The 22,093-nt window shown below is 38.8% G+C and overlaps 1 protein-coding gene across 1 annotated transcript in view; it reads right to left on the bottom strand.

The window, feature by feature from the left end:
- Positions 1–21,508, bottom strand: part of PAFAH1B1 (platelet activating factor acetylhydrolase 1b regulatory subunit 1) — a 69,673-nt gene extending 48,165 nt beyond the window's left edge. The window contains exon 1 of the mRNA XM_079905140.1: positions 21,142–21,508. The gene's annotated coding sequence lies outside the window, so the exon portion shown is untranslated. The remainder of the gene's footprint in view (positions 1–21,141) is intronic.
- Between the last annotated feature and the right edge of the window lie 585 nt (positions 21,509–22,093).

The following is a 22,093-nucleotide window of genomic DNA, read 5'->3' on the forward strand; positions in this document are numbered from 1 at the left end:
TTTTCAAATAGGATTTACTAAAATAGTTGAAGGAAGTAACTATGGATTTTAACCAGGAGTGTACGTTAGAACCCCGAGAAACATCCTGAAAATAATCTTGGCTAGAACTTCTCCTCAGAGATTCTGAGACGCCATCTAAATTTTAAAATTTTCTCCAGATGATTTTGATACACATCCTTAGCAGAGAACCACATATTCAACATTACAGACTACAGCCAGTCCTAAAGGGCCAAAAGCAAAATTATAAAGAAGGGGAAATTGAGAAATCAAGTGTCAGAACTCATCTGTGTTCCAAGGGCAAAAATCAAATCAGGAGGCCAAGGTACTCAGATTTCAATGGTAACTGCAACAACTGTCACCCAAATTCAAAGAAATATTTACAAAGCCCTTCAGATATATCTGGAGGAGAAATTTTATATCAACAGGAAAAAGAGGTCAATACAACACTTTGAAATAACTAAGTATTTTTCATTATAGTTAAGCTGTTATTAAAGATTTTTTTTAATTCTTCAAGAAAATACTGCTGGCTTGTTCATCATACAACTCTGTGTCGTCCTCATATTCCTGGTATGTGTCTAATAAAGACACATTCTTTTGTAACTATATTATTTTGTCGCTTTTTGTCTGGATTCTATCTCCTTTCCTTTGAATCTACACCAGGGGTCAGCAAACTTTCTATAATGGGCCAGACAGTAAATATTTTAAGTTTTTGGACCTTATGGTTTCTGTAGCAAGAAATTAACAACAATAAATAATGTATGTGGAATATGTGGGTCTCTGTTTCAATAAAACTTCATGGACAATGAAATTTCAATTTCATGTAACTTTTAAATAAATTATTATTGATTTATAAAATTAAAATTTGAAATTATTTTAGAAAATAAATTGTATAAAAATTTTTACAAAATATTATTTTGCTTCTTTCCAACCACTAAAAACTGTAAAAATCACTCTTAGCACGAAGGCACAGTGGTTAAGAATCCACTTGCCAATGCAGGGGACATGGATTCAAGCCCTGCCTGGTCCAGGAAGATCCCACATGCCGCAGAGCAACTAAGCCCGTGTGCCACAACTACTGAGCCTGCGCTCTAGAGCCTGCATGCTACTACTGAGGCCTCGTGCCACAACTACTGTAGCCTGTGTGCCTAGAGCCCATGCTCCGCAACAAGAGAAGCCACTGCAATGAGAAGCCCGTGCACCACAACGAAGAGTAGCTCCCACTCGCCGCAACTAGGTAAAGCCCACGCGCAGAAACGAAGACCCAATGCAGCCAAAAATAATAAATAAACAGATGTAATCTCTCATCATTAAAAAAAAAAAGTAGAAGGCAGAATTTGGCTTGCCAGCCATAGTATGGCAAGCCCCCTTATCTAGACAAATGAAGTTATCTGATAGTCTATTTTTAATTAACAGTAATGTCTCTTTCATAGGGTTGTCAGGCAGATTAAATGAGTTGATACATTTAGAACAGTAAGTGCTGTATGATTTTACACACACACACACACACACACACACACACACACACACCCCACACACACAAAGGAGATACAGAAAGACACTAAGATAGATATTTCCATATCTTCTCTATTTTGTTTAATACACCTCCATTTGTTAGCCTATCACACTGAAATGTTTTGCCTAAAATCTGATTGTTATAAAAAAGAAAAATCAGGGGACTTCCCTGGTGGTCCAGTGGTTAAGAATCCACCTTCCAATGAAGGGGACCAATCCCTGGTCAGGAAACTAAGATCCCATGTGCCGCGGGGCAACTAAGCCCGTGCGCCGCAACTACTGAGCCCGTGTGCCTCAACTAGAGAGCCTGTGCACCACAACTAGAGAGAAGCCCGCATGCCACAACTGAGACCAAAAAATATGTAGCCAAAAAATAAAGAAATAAAATAAACATTTTAAAAAATAATAAAATTTTAAAATTAAAAAAGAAAAATCATTGTTGAGGTAGAAAACGCATCCAGTGATGTTTCATCAGCTTTTTCTAGAAACTAATTTGCTAGTTCTCTTTCTCAAAATCCAAAGTAAATACATCCACCTGCAATTTATCCACAGCAGTAGTCTCATATATCTGAATCTCAGGCCAAAAAAAACCCCTTACCTACCTACTGAAGTAAACATTTACAAAGATCTACATTAAGACCTCAAAGGAGGACACAGGGATCCTAATTTTCAGTACACTAATGCAACTGCAGTTAGGAAGGACTTTGTCTATAAATGCATCATTACATTATAACCAAGACACGGCTTACAAATTCAGGTTTAGAGTACTTTTTCCTTTAGTTAAGTAGCCAATTTAATTAACCAAGGAAAGTCAGCGACTCTCACCCTGGCTTAACCCAGCCTAATACTAAAGTGTGAGTCAAAGACTGTAAGGAAAAGCTATGTAGAACTCAGGTGAGGCCATTTATCTGCAGAAAGGGATAATGAGGCAGCATTCCACATACCGAAGTCTTCATTATGGATATATTTCACTTTGGGTGCATGCCTCTCACCCATATGTTTTGCAATTTTTCATTTCCCTTCAAGATTCAGCCTGAAGGGGACTTCCCTGGTGGTCCAGTGCGTGAGACTCCACGCTCCCAATGCAGGGGGCCCAGGTTCAATCGCTGGTAGGGGAACTAGATCCCGCATAGCCATACCACAACTAAGAAATCCACATGCCTCAACTAAGGCGCGGTGCAGCCAAAATAAATAAATAAATAAATACTTTAAAAAAGATTCAGCCTGAAGGCAGCGCATCACCACCTCTGTGAAGCCCTCCTTAGCTAGCCTACTCCCTACTCTTCTTTAATCTCACTGTGTCATGTACATATAATCCTAATAGCTACCATTTACGGAATGACTTTATATGCTGGGCCCTTTTCCTGCAATGTTTAATTCTTACAACACCCAGCAAAAAAACTAATATACTTATTTAACAGTTGAGGAAACAAGTTCACTAAGGTTAAAGCATGTATTCAAGGTCAAACAGCTAAACAGTGGCAGGGCCAGGATGCAAACCCGATTTGTCTCTGACTTCCACACCAATGGTTTCAAACAGTAGGAATGAGGACAGAGAGGAGGCCAAATAGGCAGGATTCTGTTTTTTATCTGTTTATATATTGGATTTCTGCATAAAAGCTCTTTGGAAAAGTTTCCACTGTTAAAATAAATTTGAAAAATCACTGATTCTACCCTGTGCTGCCTCCCACAATCTTTGTAACTATATACATGCTGTCTCTAGTACCAGACTGATCTCCTTGGGGCAAACACTGAACTGAATTTCTTTGCCTCTCTAGTGCCGGGTACAGTATCTAGCACCCAACAGATGTTTGTATGGAGTCAAGCTATGAAAGCAAAACTTTCCAAATCAAATAACTATATTTCCATGGTTACAAGCAATTATAAAATAACTACACAGCAATTTATAGTTACTAAAATTCTTTCATATATTATCTTTTAAAAAAGAGAAACCAAATGAGCTTTAAAAAATGTTTTCCAGGGCTTCCCTGGTGGTGCAGTGGTTGAGAGTCCACCTGCCGATGCAGGGGACACGGGTTCGTGCCCCGGTCCGGGAAGATCCCACATGCTGTGGAGCGGCTGGGCCCATGAGCCATGTGCGTCCGGAGCCTGTGCTCCGCAACGGGAGAGGCCACAACAGTGAGAGGTCCGCGTACCGCGAAAAAATAAATAAATAAATGACTGTAAAAAAAAAAATGTTTTCCAGGGCTTCCCTGGTGGCACAGTAGTTGAGAGTCCGCCTGTCAATCCACCAACCCGGACGCGGGTTGGTGCCCCAGTCCGGGAAGATCCCACATGCCGCGGAGCGGCTGGGCCCGTGAGCCATGGCCGCTGAGCCTGCGCGTCCGGAGCCTGTGCCCCGCAACAGGAGAGGCCACAACAGTGAGAGGCCCGCGTACTGCAAAAAAACAAAAAAGAAACAAACAAAAAAAATGTTTTCCAAAAATGGCACATTTATTCAATATTCAAAGCTTTATTTTAATAAAATATCAATTATCTAACAACTGTCAAACAGTATTGGCAAAAGACATTAAGCATGTTTCATTTTCTTGTTTTAATTGCCATACTGAAATACTATTAGAGTTAAACCATATAAAATTGCCAATAATGGCAATTACACAGGTTCAACCTAATGCTTATCAATGGTGTTTAAACACCATTAGCAAGCTCTCAGCAGCTAGCAAAAAGAGAACTTGCGGGATTTATTTACATAGTTTTGACAAAAAAATTAAGCAGAGTAACTCGCTCCTCTGTGATTTTATAGTTCTTTGTACATACACATATTTAACACTTCTCACGGCACACAGTAATTATCTGCCTTGATGTCTCCTCAACAACACTCCTCCAAAGCTGCAACCCTGACATATTCCTCATTATATCTCTACCAAATAGCATGGTAATTAACACACAGTAGGTACAGAGTGTTTCTAAATGTCTGCTATAGGAATCACAGTAAAACTGAGATAAAGATTTACCATGTTCGCAGAACTAAAGATACACTATATCACTTTATTCTCAGCTTTCTTTTTTAAAATTCCCAAAAATCAAATTCTGAAACATGGGCAATAAAATACATTCAAAGTCCAGCTGCTTGGAGCTGGTTTCGATGTAATTTTTTTCTTTTAAAAGATTTAACACTAATTAATATATGTCAGAGAAAGTATACCAATTTAAAAATCCTGTAGAAAATCAACTGACTGTCTCAAACTTAATACTAAAACTTTAAAACTTAAAGGCCTTTTAACCTTCTACCATGCATATTACTCTTTTCGCTTTTGCTTACAAAGGCTACATTTTCAAGTGACAATTAGACAAACATAGCTACAGCCTGTATATCTTTTTTTTTTTTAATCAAAACTAAGTCACACACACAAATCCACTGCCTTAAAATTCAGGGGAAAAAAGCTTACTAATACTTCTAAGCATACCAACAATAACAGAAAACATACTGTTCTGTGTACCTTTTTTTTTTTTTAAGTACAAGTTATGGTGAATATTAATGCAGATAGCCCAAAGGAATTATGACAATGCAGAAACCACTGCAATTCTTAAGCAAGGGAGCAATGTTCTAAAATTGATGTTTCGTGGTGATTTTTTTGGAGATGTATATATAGGAGATATTAGAACAAGGGAAGGCTACAATTAGAAGATAAAAGAGGCCTGGACTAGGATGGAAGCAGTGAGAATGATTTGGGAAAAAAAGAGCTTTAGAGTCAAACGGCAATTATGCAAGAGTGCAATTTTTTTTTTGACCTGGTCTACTACTACTTGCTCTTGGTCTTAAAGATGGCGTTCTCAAGGATATGATTTGGTCCTAACGGTGGATCCCCTGTTTACAACCAAAGCCACTGTCCAGGTGTTGTGCCAATCCAACTGGAAAACTTCCATTGTCTCTCGAACTGATTTCTAGTTTACTACTATCCACACCAATGCTTGCCTCCAATGAAACAAATAATGAGAAATAACTACATTCTCAGTGTCAGTTATTCAATTTATTTACTGAGGATCTACCAAGTGCCAAGTATTCAAATAAAACAACACATATCTGTGTTCCATGTAACTTAAGTGTCTCATCTATGGAAAACTACATGTGACCTAAAAGCACTGCTGAGAGATAGTCCCTGTCCATAAGAAACTTACAATATGGTTGAAGATGTGAGCTATATATACATATCCTTTAATTCATTCATTGACTATTCTGCTAGGCTCTGTGATATAAGGTTTTACTATAAATAAAGGTGAATAAAATGCAATCCACCCCCCTAAGAGAATGTACAATCTAGTTAGAGTAAAATGGGAGAGTGGAGAAAGGAAAGGAGGTGATAAAGTATATAACATGAGCCCAGGACTGACTGAGTCAGCTTTATAAACTGAAAGGCTAAAGATGGAAATGATTGGCAGTTTTTTGAGGCAGGTTTTAGAGGAAGGGAAAATAATATGTTGAATATAACATGAATACAAAATAACCAAATGCAAAATTATTTTAAGCAGCTGAAAAATACAGTATTGCTAAAAAGTTGAGGCTACATATGGCAAACTGAGAAATACAAAGGGCAGTCATCAGGAAGAAAACAGAGTGGTATAAACACTGAATTCAAGAGATTCAGTAGTGAAGGTAACAACATAAAAAACTGAGTTCCAGTAGGGTTGAACAAAAAAATCTTACTTGGGGAATCGAGCACATGGAAAGAAAGAAGGGGCAGAGCCACATATTAATATGTTTCTTGAGCGAAGAGACCATATCTATTATAAACATAAATAAAAACAATACCTCCTTACATTTAATCTATGCTAAAAACCACCAAGAGTCCATTTTCACAGGAATGGTCTGCTGAAGCAATTAATTTCCAGCAGCATGAAACAGAGTTGTGTACTGACCCCCTTTTTCTTTAAATCTATTTCTTAATGACTTTACCAGTTTTGTATACTCTGGAAGAATACTGCTCTGTCCACCTTCAAACAAGACAGGAATGTAGCAGATTCTAAGAAGAATCTTAACCTTCAAGCAATCCCAGTTTTATTTGGGTAAAACTAAGTTTTCACAAAAATATTTAAATCCTACATATGAATGGTCTGTGTTTGATATATGGAACACCTGCACTTTAGGTACTTGTCAAGGAGCTTAATCTCAATAAATATCAACAACTGGATTGAGGGAAACTATATCCATTGGTCAGACACCAAAGGACAACCTACCCACTCATTCAGACTGACTCTCATGTGATGTGGTTGGTCTTCCCATATTGAGTGCTGTTAAATACTAGACATCCATCTACCTTAGAGATGTTGATGAGGGAAATGATAATTACACATAATCCTCTTTATGAGGACCCCTATGAGAAGTTATAGTCTGATAGTATCAAGTTAGTTAACTTTCTGAACTGTTTATTTTTATCTTAAGGACTTTATGAAAAAGTCACCTCATAGAAAAGCTCAGTCAAATCTGTGCTCTCTGCCTGCAACAAGACCATTGTGATAGACCTTTGTGGCCTAGATTCTCATTCCATTTTGTCCCTACCCTTTGTTTTCGTTTCTTCTTTCTCTTTGTTTTTAATTTGTGGTATTTTCTAGTTTATACATCTTTATAAATTGCCTTAAATAGGTTACAAATCAAATACTTACAGAGACTAGGCAGGTAAAAGTGTGAATCAGCTAGAAATAAGGCAACAGTGGTAGAACTGGGTTTTTAAAGTAAGTCGAATTAAAAACAAAAACACTGAGCAGACAAAACACATTTTTGATCCAAATCCTCGACCATCCATTTGTAGCCTCTGAAAAAGGTACTTAATACAGTGCTGAAAGGTAGGATGGTTTAGAAGATTAAACCAGTTTCAACCCCTCTGCTTAAAATCTTTCTGGAACAAGGGTGTATGTAACAGCTAAAAGAACAGGTAGATATCCTGCATTCGCACAAAACTTCACAATTTACAAGCCATCTTCATATCCTTTTGATCTTCAACTTCACTATGTGGCAGCCCTCACAGCTATGTGCACAAAATGCAGAGATCACAAACTCAAAACAATGAAGGTAATATAAACCAGTGAAGCAGGAAAGGCTGTGATCTTTCCATACAAGACTCATTTTGTTTCCATATTAATCATGCTACAATATTCTTCACTTCCAGAGAAATATGCTATTCTACTTTTCTTGAATATTGCAGTTGTCTAGCTACACTTTCCCCCCATTTTTTATAAAAACATCAATAGAAAAGTATTTCTTCACTATAAACAACAGTGCAAGGGCAATAATAAACAGTAACAGGAAGTGGTAGGAACTTGTTTTCCTGGAGAGCTTATGCCCATCTAAAGGAGGGCAGCTGTGGGAGTTCCCTGGTGGAGCAGTAGTTAAGACTCCACACTCCCAATGCAGTGTTCACATGCCACAACTAAGGAGCCCTCCTACTGCAACTAAGACCCATCACAACCAAATAAATAATTTTTTTTAATAAATAAAAAACATAAGGGAGGGCAGCTGTGACTCAGCTTAGGCCAACTGTTGCCATGGGAAAATGTGGGCCCCACTGTTGCCAACGCTTCTAATTTTTCAGGATAATCCAAAAATACAGACTTTACACAAAATACCTAACTCCAAAGTACTGACTCAAAAAAATTTTAACGATACAAGGCCAAGCATTTACACTTAGTTTGTCCTACAGGCCACCAGTGTGCAACTCCTGGCTCAATACTGAGTTAAAACACAGGTTTTTGAACAGCTGAACAGACTGAGGAAAGTGGTACAAAATTTAGGAATTTATGGTCTAAAATCAATGTCAATATTATTCATTCTATTTATTCAATTCAAAGCATAAAAATTACTAAAGAACAAATATTTAATTAACCTTAAGATAAACTCTGCAATGAAAAAACAAAAAACAAATTTTATCATCTTATCTGCAGCACTGTTATCTGTTCACTGCAGCACTGTCTGTAATAGTGAAAATCTGAAAACAATCTAAAGACCTATTTCTGTACTGTAGGTATAAACTATAGTATGATTATATATAAGAAATTCTTTAACATAATAAACTAGATCTACATATACCAATACATCTAGAAGACATTTTTTAGGTGAAAAAAACAAGTTGTAGAATAGTATACAGTATAACATTCAAGTAAACTCTAAGCATTATTGTACATTGTTTATGCATCATACATATATGTATAGTAAAAGTATAAAAACAGAACAAAAGAATATATGCAAACTTTAGGAGGAACTTTACCACTGGGAACAGGGAGGGAGGGGAGTAGGATTAGAAAGAGGATAGCAACTCTAACTGTAATGCCATATTTCTTTAAAAAACAAACAAAAACTCCACAAAAACTCTAAAGCAAATATGATAAAATGTTAACATCTGTTAATTCAGGTAGTAGTTACGTGGATATTTTGTTATATCACTGCAGGTACTTCTCCTGCATGGTTGACATATTCCATGACAAAAATAAACAAACTATAAATATGTAAAAAAAAATTTAGAAGAAAAAACAAAAAGTACTTTCCTATGTATACGTCCCATGGTAGGCCCTCTTAAAACAAGCTGAATATGTAGATGATATGAAAGCAATGAAGGAATAAATCCTACACTTTTGAGGTCCTACTGTGTAGAATTTTGGAGTCAAATAGTGGAAGTTCAAATAACAACTCGGCCACCTACAAACTGACCTTGGGCAATCTTCAAACTTCCTAAGCCTGTTTGCCCACATATAACTGGAGCTAACACCACCACCTACTCAAACAACTGCGGTGAAGCTTAACGAGATAATCAGTGTTAAGGGCTTGTCTACCATTTTACTTCCCTCAGTAGAGTTCTAGAATAGTGAACATGTACAAAGAGAATAACTTCACTTTGAAGATGATACGGCACAGTACCTTTTGCACTTCTATATACATTATCAATGTAAAAAAGACACTGCTTTCCTAGTGTCCAAGGACAGAGAACGAATCAGTTTTGCCATCACAAGAAGGCAGAAGGTAAAGGCAGACTGCCCTATTACTATTACATCAATTTGTTTTAATCATCTTAACATCACCATAATAACAGCCACCATTTACTGAGTACTATGTGCAAGGTACTGTTCTAGGCTCTTTAAATACATTAACTCACTTGATATATCAGATAAAGTTTTATATAAGCTATAATAAGAGACAAAAATAGTAGATACCTTAAGATTATGAATTCAAAGAAAATTTCTTTCAGGTAAAAAAAAAAAAATTAGGGAAGGCTGCCTGGAAAAGGAGAACCTGGTATGCAGATTTGAAGGATACATAGGTCAGAAGATACACAGAGAAAAAGAGAAGGGAGGGAGTGGTAAAGAGTGAAAATGCCATAAGGAACAGAAAGTATCTTCATAAGGCTGAATCATAGGATACATGACAGGCAAGAAGAAAAAGAATAAGCAAGTGAGCTACGACACCAAAGAAAAGACCTTGAGTGTCCATTTAGGATTAAACAAACATCTATTAAATACCATGTTTCTAGTAAGGTACCCTTTGCACTTATTCATATACAAAGCTGATTAAATATAGCAAAAACCTGGCAATGGGTTTTTGGCAAGAAAGTGACTTGAGAACCGTGGTTCAGGAAAATTAATCTGGTACTTTATGTAATATCCCACACATAATTCCTCCTCTTAATCTCTACTATGGATGGCTAATGACGCCCAGTTTCTCAATTCCACCCAGACACCCAAGCCACAAATCTGAGATGTCTTCTAATACTTCCCTCTCCTCATCACAGACTACTCATTCACAATTCTACCTCCTAAGCCTTTCTCCAATCAACAACCTTCATTGTCACTGTCTTATTTCAAGCACTAATCATTCTTTCCTGAAAAAGCCTCCTAAGTGACCTTCAAACTCCCATCTGTATTCCTCACTGCCACCTACATAAACTACCTAAATACACCTGATCATAATGCTCACCTTTGCTTAAAATTGTGTCTTCCAAACTGCCTACAAACCACACAGAATTTGTAAATTCTATCAATCTGGCTCATATGTACCTTTCCAGCCTCATATTCACATGTACCCTACAATGCCCTCTGCAAACTACTTTCCAGCATACACATAATAGTTTTTCATGCTTTTGTACCTGTATATGTTGCTCTTCCCTCTACCTCAAATGACCTTCTCCCATGTCCACTCCAATTATTCATTCAAGATTCAGTTTAAATATCATCCCTCTCAACTGTCTTTAGTGGGGAGATTTGATGAGCCCTGCAATAGTGTAATTGACAGACATCATACACTACGTACACCACTACAACCCAGGACCCAGATTTAAAATACTATATAAGGACACTGAATTTCCTATCCATTTAATAATTTCATTAAGAATCTAGAGAAAATTCAAATTCAAGAAAGTTCTAACTTCAACCAAGTTTTCCCCTTTTTATAAAACTGAATGCCAAGAAAAAATATTCTTAAAATTTGACAAATCTAGATTTGGGGAGTTAAGATTTATCAAAGGAATGAACAGGTGATGAATGTTCTGCCTATCAAAGTTATTTACCATATATGAATAAACAATGAAAAATTAGATATAATAGAATTAACAAATTTTAACCTCTTTAATGATTCAGCAGTCACTTCAAATTTTTACAGCATTACTATGGTGCTATATTTTTATAATCACAAATCTTAATACAAAGTTATAATATAAAAACATAAAAATCAATATTTAAGCTTTCTAGCTCTTTGGACATGGGCTAAATGAGAGTTTTCCACATAATAGTGGATCTTTAAAGAGACACTTCTCTCCACATACTGAGAAAAACAGCAAAGGCCTATACATTAAGAGAAATTAAAAACTATCTCAGGCCATTATTTCTCATTTTTATGGAAGCATCATAACATACACCAAAGCCTCAAATATAACTAGCATAGAGGACATCTAAGATCCAAAGTGCTTGAAATGAATACTGCTTTAAAAATGTTAGAAATAATATCTTATGTGGGAATCAACCTTGACTCTTTTCTTTCTTCTTCTATATTCAATCAATTACCTGGATCTGCCAAGTTTACCGCCTCAATATTTGTTGAATTATTCTCTGTCTACCCTTAACAGTACTACCACAGTTCACACCATCATCTCTCACCTGGACTGGACCAATTTCAACAGGTCTTCTTAAACCTAGCCTTGGCCTATTAACATCTATCTTCTACTCAGCCCCAGAATCATCTATTTAAAATACAATCCGACCATATCTCTTCCTTACTTAAAAACAACCCTTCATTGGCTCCCTATTTTTTATTTAACAAATATTTAAATAGCACTTACTATATGCTAGTCACTGCTTTAAATGTTTTAGAAGTGTTCATTTACTCCTCACAACTACCTATGAGAATTTAAATAACGAGCTTTTATATTGTTTGTGTGTGTGTGTGTGTGTGTGTGTGTGTGTGTAATGTAACACAGCTATGTAAGCAGCAGAGTTGAACACAGGCATCTGGGCTCCACAATTGGGGCCTTTATTCACTGCACTATGCTGCCTCCCTATTTCCTGAAGTCCACATGCTTTAACACAGTTTATAAGGTCTTTGATTAGTATCTGGTCCCTTCCCACATTTCAAGTCGTATTTCTAACCAAGCCCCACTTTGCTCAAACTCCAGTAACACTGAGCACCTTGTAATGCATGCCTTCCCTCTCCTCATTTTGTGACCTTTATGATTTTACTGCTGCTGTCCCGTCTGGAGTACTTTCTAGCACCTCAGCACAGTTCTTATAACAGAGTGCACTGAACACACTCTGATGAAAGAATGAATTTTTAATGCGTCATAAGAAATAATAAACAAAAATGTTCTACTATTAATTACACTGGTAGACATATAAAACATGAAAACACCAAATATCTTAGAATTCAAGTCTCCAATACACCTAATGGTTATCCTGTTAAAACACACACAAACAACAACCAAAAAAACCTCCCCCGACCTTGGTTCTCCTCAACTCTTTCTTGCTCCTTCCGAACACCCATATCTGCTCAACAGCCCAAAACAAAAAACACCTCAATTCTTCTTCACCTTCCTCATTCCTTGTTTCTCTTACTTCCCATATCAAACTGGTTACTAATTTATACATACTCAATCCCTCTCAAATCCATTCTTTCAACCTGCACTGCCTCTTAAGTAGTCTCCACAAGTCTATCTACCTCCATCCACTCCACAGCTGCATCTTCCACAATGCTGACAGTAGGCTTTTTAAAAGGGAAATCTAACGATGTCACTTATCATAACTTAAAATCATCCTCTGGCACCTCAAGGGTAAAAACTGGTTTCAGTAAGCTTCTCAACTAGGAAGCTTACTGACAATGCAGATATCCCAGGTGCTCCCCACCACGGAATTTTTCTTGCTTTTTATTGTATGAGTCTAAGATGAAGTCTGCAAACGAAGATGGTCCATGTGCCAACCCACTTCACAGGCCAGATCAGGGTAATGTTCTCACTCCTCTATACTCACCAATCACTCCAGCCATACTGAACTACAGCTACATGTAACTTCCCTCACTAACCAAGGTGTACTTATGAGACTAGGTACAAATTACTCCCCAAACAACATGACAAGATTTCTTCAAAAATGTTTAACCAACATCTTCGTGAAGACCTCCTTGAAAACTTTGGGCCCTCAGGACTTCCCTGGTGATCCAATGGGTAAGACTCCTCACTCCCAATGCAGAGGGCCGGGGCTCGATCCCTGGTTGGGGAACTAGATCTCACAGGCATGCTGCAACTAAGAAGTCCGCACAACGCGACTAAAGATCCTGCGTGCTGCAACTAAGACCTGGTGCAACCAAAATTAATAAATAAATATTTTAAAGAAAGAGAAAACTTTGGGCCCTCATCTCACCAAGTACATATTTTGATTATAGCACTATTATGCTACCTTTGCATGTTAAATATGTGTTCATAAATTTTAAGATCTTTGAGGGCAAGGGCTGACAATCATGTTTGTATCCCCAATGCTTAGAATATAATATATCTAAATAAATGTTTGCTGGACAGAAAAATTGATGAAAATTTAAAAGAGAAACAAAAATATGTAATGGTACTGAATAAGTTTCTTTTTAAAGTAGAAGCCCAATGATATTTTCTGTACAAGTGATACAATGGAAGGGCAAGATATAAAAACCACTGAAAGAACTGTAATAACTGCAATTCTCAAGAATTACCTTGCACTCAAGTTATAAATTCTCCTTAGGGTAAAATAAATATCTTTCAGGACACAGATCTACCAGTTCTGTTTTTAAAATAAGAGTCCAATTGGTCAAAAATACCGTCTTTTCTGCTGCAGTATTTACAAGCTTTTTGAGGGAAAGGGAAGAACAAGGAGGATTCAAATACTAGCACAGCACCAATGAATAAGATACCTTATTTGCTTTGCTTCTCAGATTACAGCAGTCTCCCTCCAAACAAGCCCCCAAATGTGGAGCTCTTCTCTAAAATCCCAACACTGAACTTTACTCTCAGAGTAATTTCTAGACGGATATATAATTCACTTAAACATAGCTCCTTCAAAGGCTTTCTCGGATCTTTATTCTCCAAACCACTGTTAAAATATTTTATATTTTTAAAAAGCTAGAAAAAATTGGGGGTTATTTAAATTAATAATATTTAAAATTCTAAACAAAATTTTCCTGATAGTTAAAATAAAGATGTAAATTGTTTTAATAAATGGGGAAGAGGAGGTGAATCCACCTTACAGAAGAATTCCAAATAACATATGTAAACAGACACTCCCCCACACACACTCCCACCGCCGACATGGAACTGGAGTCACTTCCAAAGGATAAAGTAAGAGAAAGGTAAAATAATAACTTTATGAGAAAACTGGCAAACACTACGTTAACCAAGTGATGAAATATCATGTAGCCTCTGACATGATGTGATGACAAGTGCACTCCACCTCTGTGGTATTTTTTCCAAAAACCCATAACCCATCTAATCATGAAAAAACACCAGACAAACCCAGTGTGGAGGACATTTTACAGAATACCTGACCAGGACTCCTCAAGACTGTAAAAGTCACGAAAAACAAGGAAAGACTGAGAAACTATCACAGACCAGAGGAGAGTGAGGATAAAAGACAACCAAATGCAACGTGGTACCCTGGATTAAATCTGCAACAGAAAGAGGCCATTAATGGAAAAACAGTGAAATCCAAATAAAGTCTGGAGTTTAGCTAATAGTAAATACCAAGATTCACAAATGTAGCACAGAAATGTAAGATGTTAACAATGGAGGAAATTGGATGCAGGGTATACACAAGAACTCTCTGCACTATCTTTACAACTTGACTACAAATCGAAAACTATTCCAAAATAAAAAGGTTTCTTTAGAAAGAAAAACAGAAAAAACTGTTTGGGATTATTTAAATAATATTTAAAAGTACAAACAAAATTTTTCTTAAAATAAAGATATAGGGCTTCCCTGGTGGCACAGTGGTTGAGAGTCCGCCTGCCGATTCAGGGGACGCGGGTTCGTGCCCCGGTCTGGGAGGATCCCGCGTGCCGCGGAGCGGCTGGGGCCGTGAGTCATGGCCGCTGAGCCTGCGCGTCCGGAGCCTGTGCTCTGCGGCGGGAGAGGCCACTACAGTGAGAGGCCCGCGTACCACAAAAAAATAAAAATAAAAAAATAAAGATATAAATGTACTCTGCAGTTTAAATAACATGCTTATGAGCAATATAATTTTATATTAAAAAAAGGAATTAGTCCATTTGGCATTGATTTACATAGCACTTCTTGCCCTACTAAGAAACTCTGAAGTCATCTCTGGTTTCAGATACACATAATGGATAAAGGGGAAAGAATCCCTAATACTAATTCTTAAGAAATACATTTAAAACTATAAGAGCTATATTAATGTATTAATAACTGCTTATTTATGATTAAATTGTATGTTAATTCTCTTCCTTAAAAAAAGTCTCTAACAATAAAAAATATCTACTGAAGGGTTTACAGGCCTTTTATCCAATAATAGCAACCACCCTATGAGTTACATTCTGTCAATGTTATCCATTTATAGATTAGGAAACTGAGGCTTATTGCTCAAGGCTCATAGCTGATAAATTGTTGAGTTAGGATTATAATCTAAAATATTCATTTTTGGTTTTAGTCAACAGCTTTATTTAATTTTCTCTGATAATGTTAAATGTATAGCTTTTTCCCACCCTTAAGAAATAAGTTAACCAAAAATAATAATAATCAATACAATTGACTCTTTTTTTATTGGCCACATCACATGGCTTGTTGGATCTTAGTTCCCCCACCAGGGATCAAACCCAGGTCGGTCCCCGGTAGTGAAAGCACAGAGTCCTAACCACTGGACCGCCAAGGAATTCCCAATACAATTGACTCTTTTATCTTCACTTTCCCTTCTTCTGCAGTCAGCACATTTTTGATAAAATAAAAACAACTATGGAAGGGAAGATGAAAAGATAAAATATATGCCTTATGCATACAAAATACTAAAATCATATCCTTTTATTCTTTGCCGCAGATTAAAAGTGAATTTAATCCACAACATGCAAATCCTTAATAACATAAGCTTTCAATTAAATTCCTTAAAAATTTCCCAGATTCTTAATTTCACTGTTATCAAAAGACAGTCTCTCAGAAAATTTCTTAACAGCCTCAGTTAACTGTCAGTAATTCTTGTCATCACATAAGCGCTCAAGGACCAGCTAATCAAAATGCAAAGAACAGAAACGCAAACGTAATTTATCCAGTTGGGTTAATTCATTTCTTATAGGTGAGAGTTTTGTGGCCCTGAAACAACTATGTCATAAGTATGACCCTGTTCCTGGGACAACATAAAATCTCTGTAAAGGAAGTATGAACACTTTTCCCTCCTTCACCTTAATTCCAGAGAGATCACTGGAAGTTAGCCACTACAAAGAACTATAGGATATCTCATTTCCTTTCACATAACCCCATATTCAATCAAATGCAAAAAGTATTTATTTACTTATTAATACCACTTGTATGTATTTAAATAGATTTAATATTGATTTACTGATATTATTACTACTACTTGTATGTATGCAGCAAGTACTTATTTACTTATTAATATTACTATAAAGCAGTATTAGGCATTTTCTGCAAGTCCCTATTCAAATGCCTTATGCAAGCAAAATAGTTACAATATAAGACCATGTTAATAAATGCCAATTTAAATGATGCAGGCAATAAATGCCACCAGTTTTCACCATTTTAGAAAAGAAATTAACAAACATAAAAATAGTTTTGAAAAGAGTCCATTCTGTCAAAAGAAAAAGGAATGTTTGTTTGATCATGCAAGGCAATACCCAAGTGATTCACTGACTACAATATTTACCTCATTCTAGCTACTAACCCAACATGTGACCTTGGGAAAAGAAATTCTCTGAATTTTAGTTCTCTCATCCATAAAAAATACTATTCTATCTCAAAAAGCAGCTGACAGAACAAATGCCATGTTCAATATATTTACAAAGTTCTAGGAAAAGGTTTACAACAATGTTAGATGACAATAACTTTAGAGGATACTTTTCCAGAAGTATCCTTGACAAATCCACAAATCAATCCTAAATAGGTAAGTTTCAACTAAAAGCCACCAACTTTTAAAGAGAAAACAATAAATCAAAATAATAAGCCCTTATGATACCTGCATCCAATGACTATAAAGCATTTCACCAATATCAATTAAAATTTGTAACTGCCGTGGCAAGGTTAAAAATTATACACACAGCAGAAGTTAAACTAAGGTTCCACTTAAATGACTAGCCAACATGCCATATCAAACCAGCAACAAAGCTAAAAGAATTCAAAAAGCCTTCACTGCAGTTACCTGTTACGCTTATGTAATATAGCATCTTTCTTCATGAAATACAGATTTCTCAAAACACTTGGACTTCAGCAACTAAGATTCACTCTACAGCTAAGCATCTTCAGGAGAATAGGTTTACTTTTTCTTTTCAGAAGTCCCTATATCATCAGTTTTTTTGTTTGTTTTTGTTTAGTTTTATTTTAAATAGAGCAACTTTTAAAGTAAAAAAAAGTTGTATAGTAAAAGTGGCAAAGAATTCCCACTTTAACTATTTCTCTCTCTCTAAAGTGCATAAAAACAGATTACCCATCATAATGAAATATTTTCACAACAGAAACTTACAACCAAGTAAAAAAATCTCTTTTAGGACCACAGCGGACATGACAGGCGTGGTTTAAAACCAACTGAGCCTCAAGTCCCTTTGGCAAAAGAGTGCATGACTCACTGCTTTAGAACTCAATGGGAAGAACTGGAAAATTCACTCTGATTGCCCTAAGATTTTGTTTTGGATTTGTTTTTTAAGATATCTCCATCCTAATGCTGACAACTGCCACAGTTTCTATGGCTTACCTATTGAGATTAAGATGACAAATTCTGAATAATATGAACCACAGGTAAACAAAAAGTAAGGTCCTATATTTTCTTGGACACTGAAAATATGAGCCATAAGGTAAAGTCATATATACAGTATTATTTATTGCATAAGAGAGAGCAACACTTACACTGAAAAAATATAGACAATGAAACACGGATATTCTAGCTGGAAAACCAAAAATTATCAGATACTTATTTTTCCCTTCCAGAAAACATCTCTAAATCTTTTATATACCAGAGTAATTGTATCTGGAAAAAAAGATACCAAGTAAGTCTACTAAAAAATTAACCCATCCCAATCTCATTATAAGTTTTATAAGTATAGAATTATGAAGAATTTTAAAAACTGCTCTCCAAATTAAGCAAAAGATTCTGCCACATGTACCAGAAGCACACATAGATACACATTTGTAAGTAAAAGCTCTCTTACTTAAGTAAAATTATTTTAAACTCCTAATCAACTAATAATCTACTGAAAAATCTCAGCTCTTAGTATGCTTTTAGAGCTAGAAATACTAGGGGTGGGGATATGTTAGACACATAACAGTGAATTATCATACTAACCTCATTCCTCACCACATGAACCCTTCTACTTTCTAATCACATTAAAAATAACAAAAATGTAAAAATATATCATACACTGACAAAGTCATAAGGCCCATCAAAATCACATTTACAACATGAATTTGACATTCTTCTGAGACCATCTATTCACATGAATGCTTGATACAAGACATTAAAATGACCTACCCTCTCTTACGGTAGTACCTTACTGAAAGGTCTCTTCCAAAGGACAACACAAGAGAAAGGGTCTATATAAAGAGCATTTAACACAAATTATCTTATCCTTTCTTACTCACTTTGATGTTCATTATTTAGAAATCACAGATTTACTGCTTTAATGCAAACTAAAGTTAAAGAAAACATCTGCAATGTTCTCATTAGATTTTTGCAATATTCCTACTACTATTTTTTGCCAAATATTTCTGGCATTCGTTGATCTACACTTACTTAACTAAAACAATAAAAAACATTAAGAAGTGTGTATAAATATGTGTGTGTATGTATACGTACAGATACATAGAGACAATAAGTATTTGCTTTAGAGCAGGGACATTGCTTTTTACCCCAATCATTCAATACCCACCTTGCAAAAAAGGTGGAAACTAAAAACACGAGATTTTAAGATTTACTACAGAGAAACGCCTTTGTTGTAGTACCAATTAGCATCAAATAACCTTACAAAACATAAGCAAGAGAAAAATGCTATGAAAGGGCAATCTAGCATTTCACAGCTTCTGCTCTCTTACTCCACCCAGTCTCCTCGGCTCAATGGCTGTTCACAGCAACCACAAATATTAGCCCATTTTTAAAAAAGGTGTGGGAGAGGCACCGAAATAGGGCTAACTCCATCAAAATCAAGATATACAGAAATATTCTGTGAAAAATTAAGTTCCATTCTGATTTATAAAAATAACAGCTTTGTTTCATTTAGGAGATCCTCCCCTTGTGAACAATCCAAACAATGATCATTTATAATAGAACATGAAAGAATAAATCACCCTAAACACAGATTACTCTTCTGCTTTAATAAAAACTGCAATTTGCAACTGCCAATTATTTTGCAAAACTGTGTCCTGAAAGATACCCATGAGAGATTAAAAGCTAGCTTAATGCCTTAGACCCAAATCAGAATTTTTTAAGTAACAGCTTTTAATATATTCAACATTATATCACTACCGACATACCCAACCAGGAAAATTTCCCGATTAAAAGACTGGACCCTGCAGCAATCAAGCCTGCTGCAGAAAAAAAGAAAAAAAAAAAATTTCAAGCAAATACTACTGTGGCAAAAGGGGAGGGATGACATTACTGGTATGAAAGGCCCAAGCACTGTCTCCTCCGCCCTAGCCTCAAAATGAAATTCACACAAAACGATCCCACCTCCCAACAAAAACAGAATTACCAAAAATGGCACAAATTTTTTGTTTAGCCTTTAAAACGTTATAAATCTCAAGGATTGTGTGTTAAAGTAAAGGTCGGAACATCGGTAATATCTTTATTCTCTCCCGACTGCCTCTTAAGGAAAGGGGGAGGGGGGGACCTTGGCATGACATCGCCCATTGAGAACGAAACCACAAATCTGGTTCTTCGCTTCCAAAGCACAATTTCTTAACCAAAGGATTGATATAAATTGGACCCAAACCCCAACCCCAAAAGAAAATCTCCTGCCCTGCTCCCAAGGAGTTTCTTGCTAAGTCACCGAAGAAAGGCAGAATCACAAATAAAGCCAAGGCACCTTTCTGTCTTGTCTCACGATATTGAAAACCTCCTCCTCCTCTCCACTCTTCTGTCTAGAGAGAGAGAGTGAAAATTTGCCCACCACCTCAAAGGCATTTTCTCACCTGGGAGGCTACGGAAGGCACTGCGTTTCCTAAATGAGTGGGGAGATTAGATTAGAAGGAGAATGGCTGAGGGCCTCGAAGCTCAGTGCTATAACGTCAAAAGGCAACTCCCGTTGAAGGAGCCGGCGGCAGAAAAGAAAATCCTGCCTCATTTGGTGGGTGGGTGCTGCGGATGGTTCGGTGGGTCGGGCCGCTCCTCCTCAGTGGGTGCAGAGGCTGGACCACTGCACAGGGGGACCAGGGAAGGGCTGGACCATCATTCTCAGGTCAACCCCATCCTAAGGACAGGTGGGGGACAGAACGCCTGAAGGCCTGTGGGTGCCGAGGCGGCTTGGGGCTGAGCCCAGTCCCTGAGCGCCAGCCGCGGGTGGGGTGGGGACTGCGGAGCTCGCCTTCCGCGGCGGGGGAGAGGAGGGCCGAACCCTTTCCCCAAGATCAGAGAGAGACCTGCTCTCCACGCCCTTCCTACCCAAGAATACTTTTCTTGCTAAGTCACCAAGGGAGGAGGGCGATCCCTTCCCAGGGAGGGCCGCGGGTGGAGCCGCGGCGGCCCTGGCAGCCCCCGAACCCGAGCCAGGGAGGAGGGGAGCGAGGGCAGCGCCCTCCCCGGCCTGTCCCCCCTCCTCCCGTGTCTCTCACTCAACGGCCGTCGCGGCCGCCATTTTGAGAGCGAGAAGAGAAGAAGAAGGAGGAGGCGGCGGCAGGGGGAGGGGAGTATGGGAGGGAGGGGACCGGCGCAGCCACATCGTCAGGCCGCCGGGCCCGGCCCGCAGCCGCCGGAGCGCGGTGGAGAAGACAGAGGGGAGGACGCAGACCCTTGCCGCCTTACCGGAGCGCTGCACCGCCGCCTCCGCAGGGCCTCTTCCGTCCTTCACTCCCATCCACCGGCGGGGGAGGGGGAGAGGGAGAGGGAAGGGAGGAAGGAGGGAGGGAGGGAAGGAGGGAGGGGGAGGATGGCGCGCTGGGCCCTGTCCCGGGGAGGGGGAGGGGAGGGGAGCGGGCGGGCTCCTCAGCCGTTCCGGGGCTCGAGCCCACGCCTGGCGCTCGCGGTTTCTCCCGCTCGCACCCGAGCGCTCCCCTCCTTCTCCTTCTCGCTCCCTGGACCCCGGCGTCGCTGCTCGTTCGCTCGCTCACTCGCTATCTCGGCCGCCGGACTCCGCCGCCGCCCCGCCGCTCCAGCTCCGTCTGTCACAGGAGCTGCCCCAACGCCCTGACGTCACCGCGCCGCCGCCGCCGCCGCCCCAGACCCGCGGGGAAGAGGGAGGGGAGGGGAAGGGAGGGGTCCCGGAGCGGAGGAGGGGCTGCGGCGCATGCGCCTGCCTGGGCCGGGCCCTCAGCCGCGCTGCCTTCCGCTTAGGCGGCGGGTTGCCGGTGCGGCTTGGCGGTACCTAGGCGTAGACGGACGAGTTTGCGCGCGAGGCGCTTCTTCTCGCCCTCAGCACGCCTCTGTAACCTGGAAAAAGGCTCTCGGCTCCCTTTTCCTAGACCCTCGTCTGACTGCTGCGGCCCCTCACGAACTCCGGCTCTCTTCACATCCCCGCCCTGGTCTTGGCCACGAACGGCGCTCTCCCCTCTTCCCCCCGGCCAACAGAAGAGACAAGCTGGCCCCGGTGGATTCCGGGCCCCGATAGGCTTCAGAAAGCGGAGCCCGGACCAGGATGTCGCCCCTTCTACCTCCGGCCTTTGGGTTTTATTTCCCAGGGGCCGGGGGCGGGGGGGAGGAGAAGGGAGAAGGTTGGCTTGGCTTGGGGAGAAGAGCTGTTGAGGTTGAAAGGCTGATG

This window comes from Stenella coeruleoalba, assembly GCF_951394435.1.
Source record: "Stenella coeruleoalba genome assembly, chromosome: 19".
NCBI classification, from domain to species: Eukaryota; Metazoa; Chordata; class Mammalia; order Artiodactyla; family Delphinidae; genus Stenella; species Stenella coeruleoalba.